Here is a 20434-nt window from a genome sequence, read left to right as displayed (position 1 = left end):
GTCATGCGGTAGACCATGCTGTCTATACCGTTAACAGTTTTCTAATAACCAATGGGAACAAGTTCAGTTTACGGTGTTTCTTCTATAATCCCAACATAGTGGTACCTCGTGTAAAAATTATTCGCACAAAAAACTTCTTCCCGCTCCATAACGTAAAACATAGACGGTAGTATTGCACTTTCGGACGCCAACGGCGCTGCTACGGCTCTGCAAGGGAACATAACGAGAGCACTCCACATTCAAAATGGTTCAAATAGCTCTGAGCACTAAGGATCATTAGTGCCCCAGACTTAGAACTATTTAAACCTAACTAACCTAAGGACATTACACACATCCATGCCTGAGGCAGGATTCGAATCTGCGACCGTAGCAGCTGCGCAGTTCCGGACTGAAGCGCCTAGAACCGCTCGGCCAAACCGGCCGGCCATCCCCACATTCCTACATGGCGGCTCACTAAGTCAGTTCAAGGATGGACTGGCTTAATTATACAAAACTCGGGTGGGAAAGCGTGGCCAGTTGTACTGAACGCCCCTTGCACCACCATCTACGGACTCACTGGCTAAACTGGGATATTTCTGGAGGTTTAGTACGAGTGGGAAATTTTTGCAACATCCACGACGCTGGGATCCCTGTAGCACACGCCTCCATCGGTCTGTGAAGTAATCATTACACTTCCGACGTAAATTTATGCAGTTTTTTCTTGCTTACTTCGCTTCTGTTGTAATGAATATAATCCTTTTCGACGGAGATATTAAATCAGTGATGGTAATCTGTCTGTCAGCGTCTATTTTATCACTAGATTTTGTCAATGAACACTCTCTTGTCTGAACATGCGAGTGAGCAGCACGTAGTTTTGGCTATTATCGTATTTACACGTACAGGGTTATTACAAATGATTGAAGCGATTTCACAGCTCTACAATAACTTTATTATTTGAGATATTTTCACAATGCTTTGCACACACATACAAAAACTCAAAAAGTTTTTTTAGGCATTCACAAATGTTCGATATGTGCCTCTTTAGTGATTCGGCAGACATCTAGCCGCTAATCAAGTTCCTTCCACACTCGGCGCAGCATGTCCCCATCAATGAGTTCGAAAGCATCGTTGATGCGAGCTCGCAGTTCTGGCACGTTTCTTGGTAGAGGAGGTTTAAACACTGAATCTTTCACATAACCCCATCACTTCATCACTGAAAACAAGTTTCGCACTGAACGCATCCTCTTCCATGAGCTGTTGCAACCGCGCCGAAAATTCAAAGCGTTTGACTTTGTCATCGGGTGTCAGGGCTTGTAGCAATTGTAAACGGTAAGGCTTCTGCTTTAGTCTTTTCCGTAAGGTTTTCCAAACCGTCGGCTGTGGTACGTTTAGCTCCCTGCTTGCTTTATTCGCCGACTTCCGCGGGCTACGCGTGAAACTTGCCCGCACGCGTTCAACCGTTTCTTCGCTCACTGCAGGCCGACCCGTTGATTTCCCCTTACAGAGGCATCCAGAAGCTTTAAACTGCGCATACCATCGCCGAATGGAGTTAGCAGTTGGTGGATCTTTGTTGAACTTCGTCCTGAAGTGTCGTTGCACTGTTATGACTGACTGATGTGAGTGCATTTCAAGCACGACATACGCTTTCTCGGCCCCTGTCGCCATTTTGTCTCACTGCGCTCTCGAGCGGTCTGGCGACAGAAACCTGAAGTGCGGCTTCAGCCGAACAAAACTTTATGAGTTTTTCTACGTATCTGTAGTGTGTCGTGACCATATGTCAATGAATGGAGCTACAGTGAATTTATGAAATCGCTTCAATCATTTGTAATAGCCCTGTATTTTTGTATATTACCGGTTGGAGTCTTGACTCATGCTTGTTATTTGCTACCACTTCACGACGGCAAATTTTTATTAATAAATAAGGTACATTAACATGACTTGACTCATTAGTAACTTATCACTTGAACCTATTGTTGCTAATCCATTTTCTATTTAAGTATTTTGTAGTAGATTTTTCACTGTGGTGTGCACTGTAGGGCGGTTCAACGGAAAGCAAAAAGAAGTGCGTTGTCTTGTTGAGAATGAATGAGTTGTCCATCAAGATGTGATTAATATGGGGTATATATGGACTTCTCGTCAAGTCAGATGTTACATGAGGTAACTATCGAATATGACGGTTATAGTCTAGTTTTCAAATCAACACTTATTTCCCACATTAATCTCGTCTTTGATTTCCTTCCACTGTGTTACCACGGATGACATTACCTGTTTCCATTTGTACCGGAAATGCGGCACATGCGAAAGGCCTAGCTGTACTCTGCCGCTTAAAGGTAGAGCACTGAGATTCTGCCATACTTCACTATCATGAGATCTAGTAGACGATGTCCCAGCTCAGGACGCGAGTTCGTTGCTCTTGAAGTGAGGCTGTAAAATAACTGGTGAGTTTACTACGGCTCTCGATTCTACTAAATGATCTGATACGTTCCAAATTAGGAATGGAAATGGCTTTTTTTATTCGCAATACATGAATCAGATAAAGCTACAATCTGTTAATAAGATGTTTTGCTTATGTGCTCCTACGCAGTGACACGTTTCACAGTTCGTATTCGAATCAATCACTATTTGATCACATCAAATTTCGTTTGAAACATGTCCTAAAAAAGGAAGATACACATTGTTAACTCTTTTCTCTGCTTTGCACGCAGACTCTAGATATTCGAATACAGTTTTACATGGCGCGCATCCGAGGTCTTAAAACTGCGGCCTGTGACACGATATACCCAGTTCAACGCTTCACTCCACAGTAACGTGACTGTCCGAATCACTTTGCTTCGTAGCGCACTTCCGGCGGTACTTGAAGACGCTCCAAGTGGTTCGTCTGAACATAATTATTATAATATTACTAAAATTTGTTTAAAAAATGTGACCTGAAATAAGTGGATTGAAACTTGCTGTTGAGAATGTACTCACTATAATAAACAATTAAATCTGAATTATACTTTATCAAACACTGCTAAATGCATGATATCAAATTTGGCACGCTGTCTCCTATGTAGGCAACCAATCATATTATACTCTTACGAAACTGGCACTTTTTCTCACGGAATTGGTACTCACTTTAGCATCTGCTGTCTGCCTCTCACTCCACATGTTTGCTTCATGCTTCAGTTACTTCAATCTAAACAAAACTGTACAGTGAATCTTAAGAAGCGATCTTATCTTTGCAAAGCCAGAAATATCCCAACTAACACAGACGACCTATTCTGCTGCGAGAGAGATATAATTAACCTCACATACCAGCGATAATAAAGTAAGAACTGGCTACAGTTTATTCTGCAGACCAACGATGTTTATTGGTCGTCCGAGAGTTAGTGTGGATATTAAAAATACCATTCTTATTAATTACGACAGCAAAAAATAGGGCGGCACATCTGCCACCTTCCGAGCCACGAACGCGACACAAGGGTTTGTGGTGGATAGAAATATTTCTCAACTGACTGACGAGTACAATACTTTCCTTAGGAATTCCTTTCTTTCTCGCTACTTTTGTGACCAAAGAATTAAATCACAGAAGTACTCAGGACAAGGACAAATTCAGATGTTAATTTGCACATTAAGAATTAGTCAAATGTGAAGTGGCACCTAAGGTGTCCGACGATAGAGTCATCTTGAAGAATATGGCATATTTCTTCTCCTATCCCCCCCCCCCTCCCACCGCCACCCTCCCCCAAATCAGAGCTCAGAGTTTGTGCTTGTCTCGTCGCCGAAGACGGGTCATGAACGTCGTAGGAGTATATCGAGATGAAACAGCGGATAATCTGCGGGAAAGTTATGAAAACTTTGTGCTCGTATGAAATTTGGCATGTCATTTACGTGTTATATAGTAAGACCATCGACAAAAGCAAAATGAGGATAATGGAATGTAGTCGAATTAAATCGGGTGATGCTGAGGGTATTAGATTAGGGAATGAGACGCTTAAAGTAGTAAATGAATTTTGTTATTTGGAGAGCAAAATAACTGACGATGGTCGAAGTAGAGAGGATATAAAATGTAGACTGGCAATGGCAAGGAAAGCGTTTCTGAAGAAGAAAAATTTGTTAACATCGAGTATATGTTTAAGTGTCAGGAAGTCTTTTCTGAAAGTATTTGTGTGGAGCGTAGCCAGGTATGGAAGTGAAACGTGGACGATAAATAGTTTAGACAAAAAGAGAATAGAAGCTTTCGAAATGTGGTGCTAAAGAAGAGTGCTGAAGATTAGATGGGTAGATCACATAACTAATGAGGAGGTACTGAATAGAAATGGAGAGACGAGAAATTTGTGGCACAACTTGACTAGAAGAAGGGATCGATTGGTAGGACATATTCTGAGGCGTGAAGGGATCACCAATTTGGAGGGCAGCGCAGAGCGTAAAAATCGTAGAGGGAGACCAAGAGATGAATACACTAAACAGATTCAGAAGTATGTAGGTTGCAGTAGGTACTGGGAGGTGAAGAAGCTTGCACAGGGTAGAGTAGCACGGAGAGCTGCATCAAACCAGTCTCTGGACAGAAGTCCACAACAACAACATCACTACGTGCAGCAATAAAATTGTCATTATTGGCACAGATAGACTTAAAAAATCGCCACATAGTTTTGTCCTAATTTCCCATGGAAATACGCTTACGATACTGCAATAAACGCCACGCCAGTTTTGGAGCTTACGGACGTTAGGTGTACCTTCAAAGTCCAAGAATACAGTATGAGATGTCTAGTCCTGAAGATTACACACAGATTGCATGCACTTATACGTTGATGAAAGAGACTCGCTGTGCCCTCAAATATTAGAACTACGAAAATTGGCGGCGGAATCGAGAAAATGACGACGAGGACGATTTTAAGTTCGGAAAGGAGCGCACTAAATGTCCCGGCTGTTTGGCCGGGCCGGGCTGCGCTGCAGAACAATGTCAACGGGCCGGCATTAAGCTTTGTGAGCGGCGCGCGTTTAGCGGCGCTTATTACGTGCCGGCAGCGAGGCCGTGCATTATGGAGAGCGCGCGCCAGCCGAGTTGCCGGCGCTTTGGCTGCCCGCCTTCTGGGAACGGCTCCGCCGGTGCTGCTTCCGCTGCTTCTGCTGCGCTGCGCTGGGCTGGGCTGGCCCATCAATAATGAAAGAATGCCGGGCGGAGACGCGCAGGCGGAAAAGCAGGTCGCGAGTCGGGCTGCCGGCTTCTGCAGGCGGTCTCACAGCTCGCCCGGCGTGTTTTCATTTGTTGGGCGCACGCAGCACACACCTGCTCTCCACAGTTCTCTACACAACTTCCTCCTGCACTAACAGCATCACTTATTTAAAGCCGATTACTCTAACTTTTCCTTCTCTGAGGAATTTCATTTCAAAGGAGTCTACAACGTCCTCCAAGAAATTTCCGAGACTGATTTTATAGGCTACCTGGCGTACGAGCATAAGCGCGGCCAGCGGAGTAACTACTTTAGCAGCTTCAACTAGGAACTGTAAAAATTAAATAAATAAAAATAAAAATAAATAAAAAACAGATGTGCATTCGACCAGCCATTTGTGAGCAAGCAGTGTTAGGTACTTAGGTACTGGACGTGCGACTCTACACTGAGGAGACAAAAGTCGTGGGATGACAATATACAGATGTACACAAGGAAAGGTATCGCCTATGCAACGTATAAAAGGGCACAGCATTTAGAGTTGTTGCTCAATCGCCATTTGTGACACAACAACGTTGAAGCATTACACTGAGGTGACAAAAATCGTGAGGTACATCTTAATATCGAGTCGGAGCTCCTTTTGCCCGATGTAGTGCAGCAACGCGATGTGACATAGTCTCCACAAGCCATTGGAACTCCCCTGCAAAAATAGTGAGACATGCTACGTCTAAAGCCGACCACAGTTGTGGAAGTGTTGCTGATGCAGGTTTTGATGCACGAAATTTCCACTCGGATATGTGGCACGTCGGGCGATCTGGGAGGCAAAATCATTCGCTGGAATTGTTGAGATTGTTCTTCAAACCAATCAATGGCAGATTGTCATCGATAAGAATTTCGTCGTTGTTTCACTGGAGATGATCTTCATGTAACCGAACATTACCATTTCTAGTCAACGATCGGTTCAGCTGGACCAGAGGACCCAGCGCGTTCATTTATACTCAGGTGATTCAAATAATGTTCAAAATGTTCAAATGTGTGTGAAATTTTATGGGACTTAACTGCTAAGGTCATCAGTCCCTAAGCTTACACATTACTTATCCTAAAGACAAACATGCAAGGTCATCAGTCCCTAAGCTTACACATTACTTATCCTAAAGACAAACATGCACACCCATGCCCGAGGGAGGACTCGAACCTCCGACGAGATCAGGCGACCCATGTGAAAAGGTTTCCGACGTGATCATGACCACATGACGGGCATTAACAGACTTTGAACGCGGAATGCTTGTTGGAACTGTGGATGTGGATAAAATATCGATATATCCATACTTTTTCCAAAAAGTATTGATATATATCCGTGATACATCCCCACGATATATCGATATCAAAATGCTAATATCGAGTGCCGATATTTTTATTTTATATGTATATATTTTCATAATTTTCGGAAAATATTTGAAAATGTTCTTTAGAAATTGTGGTTGGACATTATTTTATTTCCACTGAATAAGTAGTCTTACTACTTTCCGAACTTTCATCACGTCCAATTCTTCTCTTTGACTGTATGAAGCCAGTATATGTGGCACAAAAGAACAACACCGATTGCACCGGAGGGCGGTTTGATTGGAAAAACAAGAGTTGCGATGTGAAGAAATAGCGCACCAGTTGCGCTAAAAACAATTTTTAACGCAACTAGTGTGCTATTTCTTCACATCGACATTCTTCAAAAATAGATACTGAAAATGATGAACTAAAATATAAACGACAAATTTGTCTTTGCGGTGGGCGGAGAGGTGTGAGGGAAATGCTGACGTAATCGGCTCTCGGCGCCACCAACAGAAACTGCAACGTTTAACTCGAGTACGCAATTTTGACACTGCAACTACTAGGTCGCAGAAATGAAAAACCAGAGAAGTTGAGACGGAGTATTCTGGACAAATCCGATATGTGACGAAACTGAACGATGGACCCATCAAACGCCCTTTATTGCGCCACTTACAGGCATTTACCATTGTTAGCAAAGTGGTTATCGGCAAGCGTGAACGTGCATCTTTTTCCTTTCATTTCTTACTCTAAGGGGGATAGACAGGCTGTTAGCTTGTTGATTTACAGAGTAATCTAATAACAAATCAATCTTGAATATATAGCTGTAAAACCGGCTATATATTTACAATGTGCAGCCGATATTTTTATAGGCTGGTATGTCTACATATTTTTCCGACGATATATGGATATAACATCGATAGTTGGTAATGATATTTTTTTAGATACCGATGAATCGGATTCTGATATTTTTAAAAATATGAACAGTCTTAGTTGGAGCTAGACGCATGGGACATTCCACTTCGGAGATCGTTAGGGAATTCAATATTCCGAGACCCACAGTCTCAAGAGCGCACTATCAATACCAAATTTCAGGAATCACCTCTCACCACGAACAACGCAGTGGCCGGCGGCCTTTGCTTAACGACCGTGAGCAGCGGCGCCTGCATAGAGTTTTCGGTGCTACCAGACAAGCATCACTGCGCGAAATAATAGCAGAAATCAGTGTGGGACGCACCACGAACGTGTCCGTTAGGACAGAGCGGTGAAATTTGTCGTTAATGGGCTATGGCAGCAGACGACCTACGCGAGTGCCTTTGGTAACAGCACGTCATAGCCTGGAGCGTCTCTCCTGGGCTTGTGATCATATCGGTTGGACCCTAGACAACTGGAAAACCGTGGCCTGATCAGATGAGTCCCGATTTCAATTGGTAAGATCTGATGGTTGGTTTTGAGTGTGGCGCAGATCCCGCGAGGCCATGGACCCAAGTGGCCAACAAGACTCTCTGCAAGCTGGTGGTGGCTCAATAATCGTGTAAGCTGTGTTTACATGTAATGCACTGGGTCCTCTGGTCCAGCTGAACCGATCGTTGACTGGAAATGGTGATTTCGGCTACATGGAGACCATCAGCAGTGAAACAACGACGGAATTAATATCGATGACAATCCACCATTGATTGGTTTGAAGAACAATTGCAACAATTCAAACGAATGATTTGGCCTCCCAAATCGCCCGACGTGGCACATAATCGAGAGGAAATTTCGTGCACAAAAGCCTGCATGAGCAACACTTCCACAATTGTGTTCGGCTGTCTCACTATTTTTGCAGGGGAGTCCCAAAGACCATGTCACATCGAGTTGCTGCACTGCACCGGGAAAACGGAGCTCCGACTCGATATTAGGATGTACCTCACGACTTTTGTCACCTCAGTGCAATGCTTCAGCGTTGTTGTGTCACAAATCGCGATGGAGCAACAACTCTAAATCTTGCAATTATGGAGTCTTGGACTGCGGATGGCCGATGAACTGTAAAAACAATATTCCAACAGCCGTTATTTTTGTGGCTTATTACACTCCTGGAAATGGAAAAAAGAACACATTGACACCGGTGTGTCAGAACCACCATACTTGCTCCGGACACTGCAAGAGGGCTGTACAAGCAATGATCACACGCACGGCACAGCGGACACACCAGGAACCGCGGTGTTGGCCGTCGAATGGCGCTAGCTGCGCAGCATTTGTGCACCGCCGCCGTCAGTGTCAGCCAGTTTGCCGTGGCATACGGAGCTCCATCGCAGTCTTTAACACTGGTAGTATGCCGCGACAGCGTGGACGTGAACCGTATGTGCAGTTGACGGACTTTGAGCGAGGGCGTATAGTGGGCATGCGGGAGGCCGGGTGGACCACACCGCCACTTCCCAGCAAATTAGGGACACTGTTGCTCCTGGGGTATCGGCGAGGACCATTCGCAACCGTCTCCATGAAGCTGGGCTACGGTCCCGCACACCGTTAGGCCGTCTTCCACTCACGCCCCAACATCGTGCAGCCCGCCTGCAGTGGTCTCGCGACAGGCGTGAATGGAGAGACGAATGGAGACGTGTCGTCTTCAGCGATGAGAGTCGCTTCTGCCTTGGTGCCAATGATGGTCGTATGCGTGTTTGGCGCCGTGCAGGTGAGCGCCACAATCAGGACTGCATACGACCGAGGCACACAGGGCCAACACCCGGCATCATGGTGTGGGGAGCGATCTCCTACACTGGCCGTACACCACTGGTGATCGTCGAGGGGACACTGAATAGTGCACGGTACATCCAAACCGTCATCGAACCCATCGTTCTACCATTCCTAGACCGGCAAGGGAACGTGCTGTTCCAACAGGACAATGCACGTCCACATGTATCCCGTGCCACCCAACGTGCTCTCGAAGGTGTACGTCAACTACCCTGGCCAGCAAGATCTCCGGATCTGTCCCCCATTGAGCATGTTTGGGACTGGATGAAGCGTCGTCTCACGCTGTCTGCACGTCCAGCACGAACGCTGGTCCAACTGAGGCGCCAGGTGGAAATGGCATGGCAAGCCGTTCCACAGGACTACATCCAGCATCTCTACGATCGTCTCCATGGGAGAATAGCAGCCTGCATTGCTGCGAAAGGTGGATATACACTGTACTAGTGCCGACATTGTGCATGCTCTGTTGCCTGTGTCTATGTGCCTGTGGTTCTGTCAGTGTGATCATGTGATGTATCTGACCCCAGGAATGTGTCAATAAAGTTTGCCCTTCCTGGGACAATGAATTCACGGTGTTCTTATTTCAATTTCCAGGAGTGTATTTAGGCTACCTGTTTCGACTCCTCAATAGAGTCAGGTTCAGGCCCTGTAGCGTGAACTAAAACTGCATCCAGTCGTACATTTATATAACAGACAACCAATACTTGCGCCTGGTTTCCGAAGAAGACTTTACGAGCAATATTGGGTCTTCACATACATTTGCATGTTCAACTTGATGGCTCTATTAAGGAGTCGAAACTGGTAACCTAAATTAAAAAAAAAGAAACATAAAAATTATGACTGTTGGACTAATGTTTTTGCAATCCTTCGGAATATGTTGAAGAAGAGAAGTATGTGTCCAAAGTCTCTGCTGCATACCTCAAGTCCCGGGCAAAATTAAGCGTGGACACCTACAGCTATTTGACTGAAATGAAAAGCACGGGCAATTATTGTCCGGAAAAGTTCACCGCGGATGGATGGATTTGGTGTTAGCAACACGGGCGACGGAGTGCAGGAGTTCCCATGAAGGGTCAACGCTTTGACAACTTAATCGACAGTCTAGGCAATAGGACGTGTGAGTTGAACAACATCCCAAAGCAGGACTTTTCTGGCAATTTTCCGTCCTTGTATAAACGTTCTGTTCTTCGTTCTCTGGTGTGTTTGTGTTTGTAGGGGGGGGGGGGGGGAATAGACTATTTAGAAACCCTGAAGCAATAAAACCACTATCTTATTCTCTATTTTTTATTAATCCAGCGTGAAACATTTTGCACTGACGCGGTCGGGGCCAATTCGAGAACATTTTTCTACACAAGCGACACATGACTTGGCGCATCCTCTCCCCACTTTTCTTCATACTCTTACATGGGTCTCAGTTTTCGGTACTAAATGTGTTACGCACTGAACACAAATCTTGAACTTGGACGCCCCTCTCAGTTTGGAGCTCCAAGCCGCCTCTTATGATTGGGGTTCGTCCTGTACAGAAATCTTACAGTTGTGTGCGCCTTTGGTACCCCTCTCAGCTTGGTACTCCAAGAGGCGGTTTGTTTCACTGTGGCCTTAAATTTTCTCTGGACGGGTTATATACGTTCTAACTGCATGGATTCTGAAAAAGATCTATCATGTGTATCCCAACTTGCACTTTGCTCACATGAAATTCTAAACGCGCAAAACAATTCCATCCGGTACATTCAATGTTTCTTAACCTCCAAAAGGCATCGGTATCAGACCGACGTTTGATTGAAATTTTTCATTTTGAGGGTACTGAAGGGCGATCTGTTTTAATTGTGAAAGTCCATTTAACCGCCAAGATAGCATAAAATATTTCTTTATTTAAAACTATCGTATTTAACAGACTTTGCTGACATCTTCAGGTCATCAACATTTTATTGTAAAACATGTTCATTTTAAGCTGATCCTCAAGCACAAGATGTCAAGTGGATAAAAATCAGCAGATTATAAAAGGTTTGTCATAGCTAAAATATTTAAAAACATAAAGCACCTTGTGCAAAAGGACATGTCCGTATACATATTGCTTACAGATGCTTGTTACATCATACAAACACGGTACACGATAGTACATCTGTTTCCATATGTTGGACAGTGCGAAGGTACGACTCACCTTATACGCCATTTAAAGTGGATGGGCGCTGTTTAGAATATGTCCAGCATATGTAAATAGGTATGCTATTGTGTACCGTGTTTGTATGATGTAACAAGCATCTGTGAGCAATATGTATATGGACAAGGCATTTTGCACAAAGCGTTTTATGTTTTTAAATATTTTAGCGTTGGCTAACCTTCTATAATGTGCTGATTTTGTCCACTTGACATCTTGTACGTAACGTTCAGCATAAAATGAACATGTTTTACAACAAGAAGTTTAAAACCTGAAGATGACAACAAAGTCTGTTGGAACTGGTTGTCTCAAATAGAAAAAATGGTTTATACGATCTTGCCTGTTAAGTGGTTTTTAACAGACCGACATTAGTTAACCCAATTACGATTATACACGATATAAAATAAGATTTGTGACTGGGTTGAAGATTTGTTGGTAACCAGCACGGAATATATTACATTAGATGGGGACTCATTGAAAGAAATACAAGTAACTTCTAGTGTGACTGTTCACGTGTATACAGGTCTGTAAGCTTTGTATAAAAAAGGTATGTATATGAGTAAATTGAGTATACTGATTTCGAAAACTTTCTCCTCCTGAGCAAAACTGATTGTTGGTTGGCCCTGTGTTGCGTGTTTGAAGAGTGTCGTGAAATACTCGTAAATGCAAAATTTGAAGTAAAGAAAATGAGTTTAATGGAATTCTGGAAGAAACCCATATGTGCTCAGCGCAAACTATACAACTACAACACATTACTGGAATACATTATGAACGTTGCGTGATATGAAGTGCCATACTTGACTTGGAATTTCCACAAAAAAGTTATTTCTCTACTCGAAAGAAAATAACTGTTAGAAAATAAATCTGCTTCCTAGCACGACATCTGACAATCCCTACTGCACACTGTCTGCTCAAGAATGTAAGCTGAAACCTGTCCTGAACTAAAAGAGACTTATCTCTTACTCAGCATGCTGTTTTTGTGTCTGTAGTACTGACGTTCTCGAAGGCAAATACAAATCAGCAGATGCAGCAGCTAAAAGAAAACACAGTACACGCTACTTTTTTTCTATTTGCTTCATGTGGCGTAAGATGCAACGCATACACAACAAAATATTCAAAACTTTGCAATGGATCGTGGAGTAGGTTTTACTTTTAAACCCATTGCGTTATTTGTAATATAATGAAAGCAAAGAGATCAAATTTACACTAAACCTGAATGTTATTAGTTATATATAGGACAAAGATTTCCTTCAATTAATAGATCTGGCAAAAAAATTTCATTCTCGCTCAAGCATTGTTTACCTTAAAAACTTCCTCCAAAAATCTTCTCCATCGAAAGAGACAGTCATGCATGTTTACAAACAGGTTTCTATCTACATCGTGAAGTATTACAGATAAATTCTTTCAGATTCACATGTATCAAATCTCCTTCTCTAAGAACACGACTGCTCGCTGCTATGCCTCAAGTAAGAATGCCCCAGCGTAGCGCAACTGACTGACTAACAAGACACCACAGATAAAACTAGACACAGAGTCAAGCACGTTATTCACTTCTCACGCAACGCAGTCCATCTTTGTCCCAGTACATTAAAGGTGAATTACTTACAATAGCAGAAAACATATGACACCCTCTTACATTGTATCCCGCCACCCAGAAAAAAAAAAAATTCGTACGGTTTGTCTTAGCTGTGGTAAGGCAAGGAGAATAAAATTTAAAAATAAATTCAAATAAGTGAGTACAATAAGTTATAATTGTAAATAAAATCACAAGTGTTAGGATTCAGGTTGCAAAATGTACAAAAGAATGTTATGATTGGTATTTTACATATGAAGATTGTCTTTATACACGGAGGAAGGGCACTCGCAATTTGCTGAGTGCTGTAGATTGTAGGAAAATATTCTCTCGTCATTAATCCTGTGGCTATGACAGGGAATGCAAGTAGCACAGTATTGACACATTTCTTGCAGCATAGATGTATATCAAAGGCAGTCTCAGTAAGGCAATTGACTGTCCATCACTGACAACACGCTAAAAAAAATGGTTCAAATGACTCTGAGCACTATGGGACTTAACATCTGAGGTCATCAGTCCCCTAGAACTTAGAACTACTTAAACCTAACTAACCTAAGGACATCACACACATTAATGCCCGAGGCCGGATTCGAACCTGCGACCGTAGCGGTCGCGCGGTTCCAGACTGAAGCGCCTAGAACCGCTCGGCCACACCGGCCGGCCGCTAAAGATTGGCAGTGAATGTAGAATCAAAAATGATCAGACTCTACATCTACATGTAGATGACTACTCAGCAATTCACATTTAAGTGCTTGGAAGAGGGTTCATCGAACCATAATCATACTATCTCTCTACCATTCCACTCCCGAACGGCGCGCGGGAAAAACGAACACCTAAACCTTTCTGTTCGAGCTCTGATTTCTCTTATTTTATTTTTGTGATCATTCCTACCTATGTAGGTTGGGCTCAACAAAATATTTTCGCATTCGGAAGAGAAAGTTGGTGACTGAAATTTCGTAAATAGATCTCGCCGCGACGAAAGACGTCTTTGCTTTAATGACTTCCATCCCAATTCGCGTATCATATCTGCCACACTCTCTCCCCTATTACGTGATAATACAAAACGAGCTGCCCTTTTTTGCACCCTTTCGATGTCCTCCGTCAATCCCACCTGGTAAGGATCCCACACCGCGCAGCAATATTCTAATAGAGGACGAACGAGTGTAGTGTAAGCTGTCTCTTTAGTGGACTTGCTGCATCTTCTAAGTGTCCTGCCAATGAAACGCAACCTTTGTCTCGCCTTCCCCACAATATTATCTATGTGGCCTTTCCAACTGAAGTTGTTCGTAATTTTAACACCCAGGTACTTAGTTGAATTGACAGCCTTGAGAATTGTACTATTTATCGAGTAATCGAATTCCAACGGATTTCTTTTGGAACTCAGGTGGATCACCTCACAATTTTCGTTATTTAGCGTCAACTGCCACCTGCCACACCATACAGCAATCTTTTCTAAATCGCTTTGCAACTGATACTGGTCTTCGGATGACCTTACTAGATGGTAAATTACAGCATCATCTGCGAACAACCTAAGAGAACTGGTCAGATTGTCACCCAGGTCATTTATATAGATCAGGAACAGCAGAGGTCCCAGGACGCTTCCCTGGGGAACACCTGATATCACTTAAATTTTACTCGATGATTAGCCGTCTCTTACTACGAACTGCGACCTTCCTGACAGGAAATCACGAATCCAGTCGCACAACTGAGACGATACCCCATAGGCCCGCAGCTTGATTAGAAGTCGCTTGTGAGGAACGGTGTCAAAAGCTTTCCGGAAATCTAGAAATACGGAATCAACTTGAGATCCCCTGTCGATAGCGGCCGTGACTTCGTGCGAGTAAAGAGCTAGCTGCGTTGCACAAGAACGATGTTTTCTGAAACCATGCTGATTACGTATCAATAGATCGTTCCCTTCGAGGTGATTCATTATGTTTGAATACAGTATATGTTCCAAAACCCTACTGCAAACCGACGTCAATGATATAGGTCTGTAGTTCGATGGATTACTCCTACTACCCTTCTTAAAACACTGGTGCGACCTGCGCAATTTTCCAATCTGTAGGTACAGATCTATCGGTGAGCGAGCGGTTGTATATGATTGCTAAGTAGCTCATGGAGGAAATTTTCCATTGACAACTCATATTTAAATTTGAAGTCTCTTAGATATCTTTGCTCTCAATACTACCATTTCCTTTAAATGTGTGTAAAACTTAGTTAAATCCTAGCCAACTTCACTGAATTTTTTTGTTATACAATACATAACAAATATCTGAACTGCACACGCGGTATTGTCTCTCTAAGAAATTACCTTATTCCTAGCAAATACATGAAATAGTACAAGAGCATTGTATGAAAATGTTGGATGAAGCTTACGTGCGAAACATGAATATTTGTATATTACAATAATTTGTGTGATCAGAAAACATCTACATACGGAAAAAGTTATGCAATATTCTGTATCACATAGCAAGTAAAGTTAACAAGAGGAGCGACCGACAAAAGATCGTTATCTTCTAGTAGTGACAAATGGCCATGAAAATGTACAAGAATATGTAGTGTGGACACAATAATAGACCTTGTGTTACAGAAAACGTTTAGTTACACAGAACTAACATGTAAAACATAGGAAAATTGGTAATAAAAATACCTACGTGAAAATGTACACAAAATGTAAGAGGAAGATAGTATATAGACCAGAAATAAAGGGGAAACAAAGAAATGTATCATGATTCATTTAAAGGAAAAGGAAAGGGAACTGAGAGCATTTCAAACCCAAAGTCTCAGTCAGTGTATCTGATATTTTATTCTAGTGTCATGTACGAATCTACTGCACTGATCAGCTTTCTAACTTCTGTACTGTATGCATTGTATAAGTTCACTGAAACTCTCTCATAATGTCTTTTATCTAAATAAACTTGCCAAAAACATCGTATTTACATAATAATTCCTTATATGTCAGTTTACCTTCTAAAAACATCATGTCAGTTTGCCTGCAGTTCGTTATCACATCATTCCGGGGATAATTTCTAAAACAGGGACAAATATGAAAACTTGAAGCATACGAAGAAAGTAAATACTCGCATAAGTAAAAAGATCGATAAGAAAAGAGACGGATAATTTCACAGGTTATAGCTTACAAACGACTTTCAGCTCAAGCGATGGATTTGGAATCAAATGAGTGGTTGATATCGATCTTTGATTTATGTAAAGAGCGACGAGCCCACCCTCTCCCCAAATTCTGTATATAATTATTAATTATGTGGAGAATTCTGCCAACATATTGATATGGTTCCATTAGGCCAAAGGTATGATTATATAAGTGTTGTACTGTTTGTGTTCCATCGCCATGACCAAGCGCAGATTGACATCAAATAACGAAATCACAGAAAGTTATCCAGTGAGTATTTTCACTTAAAATGAAATGAAAACAGCGTGACAATCTACAGAATGTCCCAAAAGGTACTTTATAAGCTGAGAGTCATACAACTGGGCGTGAAATCAACTTATGAAAAAAAAAGGCTTTTTGGTGGCCCTTTATTCGCGTTCTACATGCTTTATATTTGTTAACATCCCAATATACATGAAAAGTTAATTCATCTGAAAATGCAGCGTGCCCCAGAAATTGCTCATCCCTATCTACACGTGCTATAGCGTCCTGACTAAATGCAGCACGTTTTAGCGTGCTACCTGGTGTGATTTCTTGTAACAGATTTTGTCTTTACAGAAAAAGAGATTTTCGGAGTACACGGTGCACTGTCATACGAGGGATTTCCTTTGATATCTTACAAATAGGCTTTCGTGGTGAACTCTGGAAAGTCTGTTGAATTCTCTACATATGAGGGTTGGAACTTTAGTAGTGACAACTATTTATTTACATCTCGTACAAAATATATACGTGATTCAAAGTTTTACTGACCTTCGAAGTAGTCACCACCATTGTGTACAACCCGTTGCCAGCGATTTAGAAATCCTAGGATACTCTTAGCAGTGCCAGTTGTGTTGACAGTTCGAGCGGCGCGGTCTGTTGCCCGACGAATTTGTAGCAGTTCTGAAGCGAATGCCGTGAAGTGTTTCCTTCAGTTTAGAAATCTAGTTGAACTCACGAGAGCTTAAGTCAGGGGAGAGCAGTGCGTGGTGTAGCACTTAGCAGCCCCATCAGTCAAACAATTCAGTAACAGCTTGCACTGTACGTGCTTGAGCATTGTCCTGCAAAATGATGGTGAGGTCCTGCAGAAAATGTCATCATTTCTGCTTCTATGCGGTTCATGTTTGGAACACAACCTACGACCAGCTTAGAGACAGATACTCCATTCCTCGATTCATTTATGGTGCTCTTGCCACCACGCAACGTCAAAGAGAAAACTCTCACTCTTGTTACTTGGAAAGGCAAAACGTTTATTAATTACCCTAAAAATTTTTTGAGTTAATGCATCAGACAAACTTCACTTTTCTTCTCTAAGATAATTGCGATTTATACAGTATGATGCTGAAGTCTTTAAGTATCGTTTGTGACACCCTGTATATACTAAATAGTGAAAATGTTTACCTGATCACTCTATCCCACTAGCAGGCTGCCTACCTAACAGATTCCAGGGCCAACAAAATTTGATTTTCAGTACTTCGTACAAGTATAGAGCGAGTTAAAAAAATTAAAATGCTGTCTTCATTTCGCCATTATGAGATATAGCCTTACGTTAAAGGTTTACCACGATAAGTCAAATATTAGAGGATACTATCTATCTATATCGAAATCACGGTTCAGCTACTGCCGGTCTCCATTTGGCTCGGTCCTCCCACCACTTTTCTTCCTCCACTTGCTGCCGGATCACACCTCTCCTTTCTACAGATATTCTCACTCCCATTTTCCACCGTGTTCTTGAGCGCCCTCTTGGTCTTTTCCCATCCATCTTTAGTTCTTTCATAATTTTGGGGAGTCTCTGCCCATGCATCCTCTTAACATGCCCATACCATCTTAATCTCTTTTTTTCAATTTATTCTCTCATACTTTCTTGTTTAAGGTCCTTTCTAATCTCTACATTCCTTACTCTGTCCGTTCTTGTTTTTCCCTTAAGTGCTCTGAGAAATTTCATTTCCCTTGCTTGCAGTCTACTCCAGTTCCTTTCTGTCATTGTCCATGTTTCTCCACCATAGGCGACAATAGGGAAGGAATAATTCTTATACTTAAGGAGTTTTGCTTTTTCTGACTTATTCCAAATCAGATGTTTTATTGTTTGGTAGATATTGGCTCCCTTCTGCAGCCTCCTGTTAATTTCATGAGTTCTTCTCCCTAGATTTTCACTCCCTAAATATGTGAAACTTTCTACCACTTCGAGGGGTTCTCCATTCAAGGTAATATTTCCGTTCATCCCTTTCTCTCTTCCAAATACCATTACTTCACTCTTACCTTTATTTATTTTTAATCCATACCTTTTCAAGCATACTATGTCCATTCATTATTTGAGAATCGGAGCGCATAGCGACTTCCAACAAACTTCACACATAAATTCAAACCATTTCGAAAATTTTTCTCGCTGACAGACCCCTACAGAACGGTGAGAGAAAACAAGTTTAGCCCATACTACATTTTCACTGCTCATGCAGCTTAATATCAAATATTTAAAACATTGATAGCCCTTTCGTAAAGTAGCCAGACGTCTGAAGATAGACTGCAGTTCGATTCATTAAAGGTTCGATGGGGGAGGGGTTAGTGGTAGTGTACGAATGGTGTGGAGAATGCGGTCCCCGTATTAAATACGTAGGCGCGTCTCGAGCCGGCAGTCCCGCTGTGGCTCAGCCTCGGCCCCGCTGTGCGACGGAGCGCCGCCTCCGCCGGCGAGCAAACAGGACGCGGCCCGGATGCGGCGCCATTAGCGGTCCCGGTGCGCCGTGACACGCCGTGGGAGGGGCCGCGCTGCCGGCTGAGGCTCTCTGCACGGCTACCCGCTGCTGGCGGCTGCCGGCCGCTCAGGAATTTTCACATCTCCGCTCTCTCTGCCCGTCCACAGTCTTCTGGCTCGCTAAAGTGATGAGTACAGCACTGTATGGCAGCGAAACGTTGACTGTGGGCGCCGGCCGCGGTGGTCTAGCGGTTCTAGGCGCTCAGTCCGGAACCGCGCGACTGCTACGGTCGCAGGTTCGAATCCTGCCTCGGGCATGGATGTGTGTGGTGTCCTTAGGTTAGGTAGGTCTGAGTAGTTCTAAGTTCTAGGGGACTAATGACCACAGATGTCAAGTCCCATAGTGCTCAGAGCCATTTGAACCATTTTTTTGGACTGTGGGAACACCGGAGCAGAAGAGAATCGAAGCGTTTGAAATGTAGTGCAACAAATGAATACTGAAAATTAGGTGGACTGATAAGATAAGGAATGAAGAGGGTCTGTGCAGAATCGGAGAGGAAAGAAGTATATGGAAAACACTGAGAAGGAGGAGGGACAGGAAGGTAGGACATCTGTCAAGTCAACAGGGAATGACTTCCCTGGTATTAGAGGGAGCTATACAGGCCAAAACTGTAGAGGAATAAAGATGTAGGTTGCAAGTGATACCCTGCCATGAAGAGGTTACCACAGGAGAGGAATTCGTGGCGGGCTGCATCAAACCAGTCAGAAGACTGATGACCACCCCACTCCCGCAAATAAAAAAAAGGAGATAAGAAGCAAATTTTCAGATGCAAAAGAACCTCATATCGGTTCAGCAGGCGCAAACGTTGACTCTACGAAGGGCGTTCAGTAAGTAATGCTACGTATTTATTTTCTGAAAGCAAGTTGGTTTTACTTATGATTCCAACACAGCATATATTAAGCGTCCTCTTGGCTAAAATATCCTGTTTCTCAATATAACCTCCGTTCAATGCGACGGCCTTACGTTGCCTTACCGGGAAGATCTGTATGCATGCGTGGTACCACTCTCCTGGTATACGTCGGATCAAACGTCTTGGTGTATCAATAACCTCCCCATCAGCCACATACTGCTTCCCGCGTAGTGCATCCTTCATTGTGTGTAACTGGAAGAAGCGGAACGTCCAAGATCCGGGCTGTAAGGTGAATGAGGAAGAATAATCAAAAATGGTTCAAATGGCTCTGAGCACTATGGGACTTAACATCTATGGTCATATGTCCCCTAGAACTTAGAACCACTTAAACCTAACTAACCTAAGGACAGCACGCAACACCCAGTCATCACGAGGCAGAGAAAATCCCTGACCCCGCCGGGAATCGAACCCGGGAACCCGGACGTGGGAAGCGAGAACGCTCCCGCACGACCACGAGCTGCGAACTAAGAAGAATAATCCAGTGAAACATTATGAGCTGTGCACAGACTTGTAAGACCTTGCGTTGTCGTTGAGAAGGAGAAGTTCGTTTTCATTTTTGTGGCGATCAACACGTTGAAGTCGTTTCTTCAGTTTCCTGAGGGTAGCACAATACACTTCTGAGTTAATCGTTGCACCATCAGGGAGGATATCAAACGGAATAATCTTTTAATAGTCCTTGACTTTACCAATTGAGGTTGCGGCTTTCAGGGTTT

This window comes from Schistocerca cancellata, chromosome 5 (genome assembly GCF_023864275.1).
Source record: "Schistocerca cancellata isolate TAMUIC-IGC-003103 chromosome 5, iqSchCanc2.1, whole genome shotgun sequence".
Taxonomy (NCBI): domain Eukaryota; kingdom Metazoa; phylum Arthropoda; class Insecta; order Orthoptera; family Acrididae; genus Schistocerca; species Schistocerca cancellata.
The sequence above is the reverse complement of the archived record's forward strand: the minus strand, read 5'-3'. Positions refer to the sequence as shown.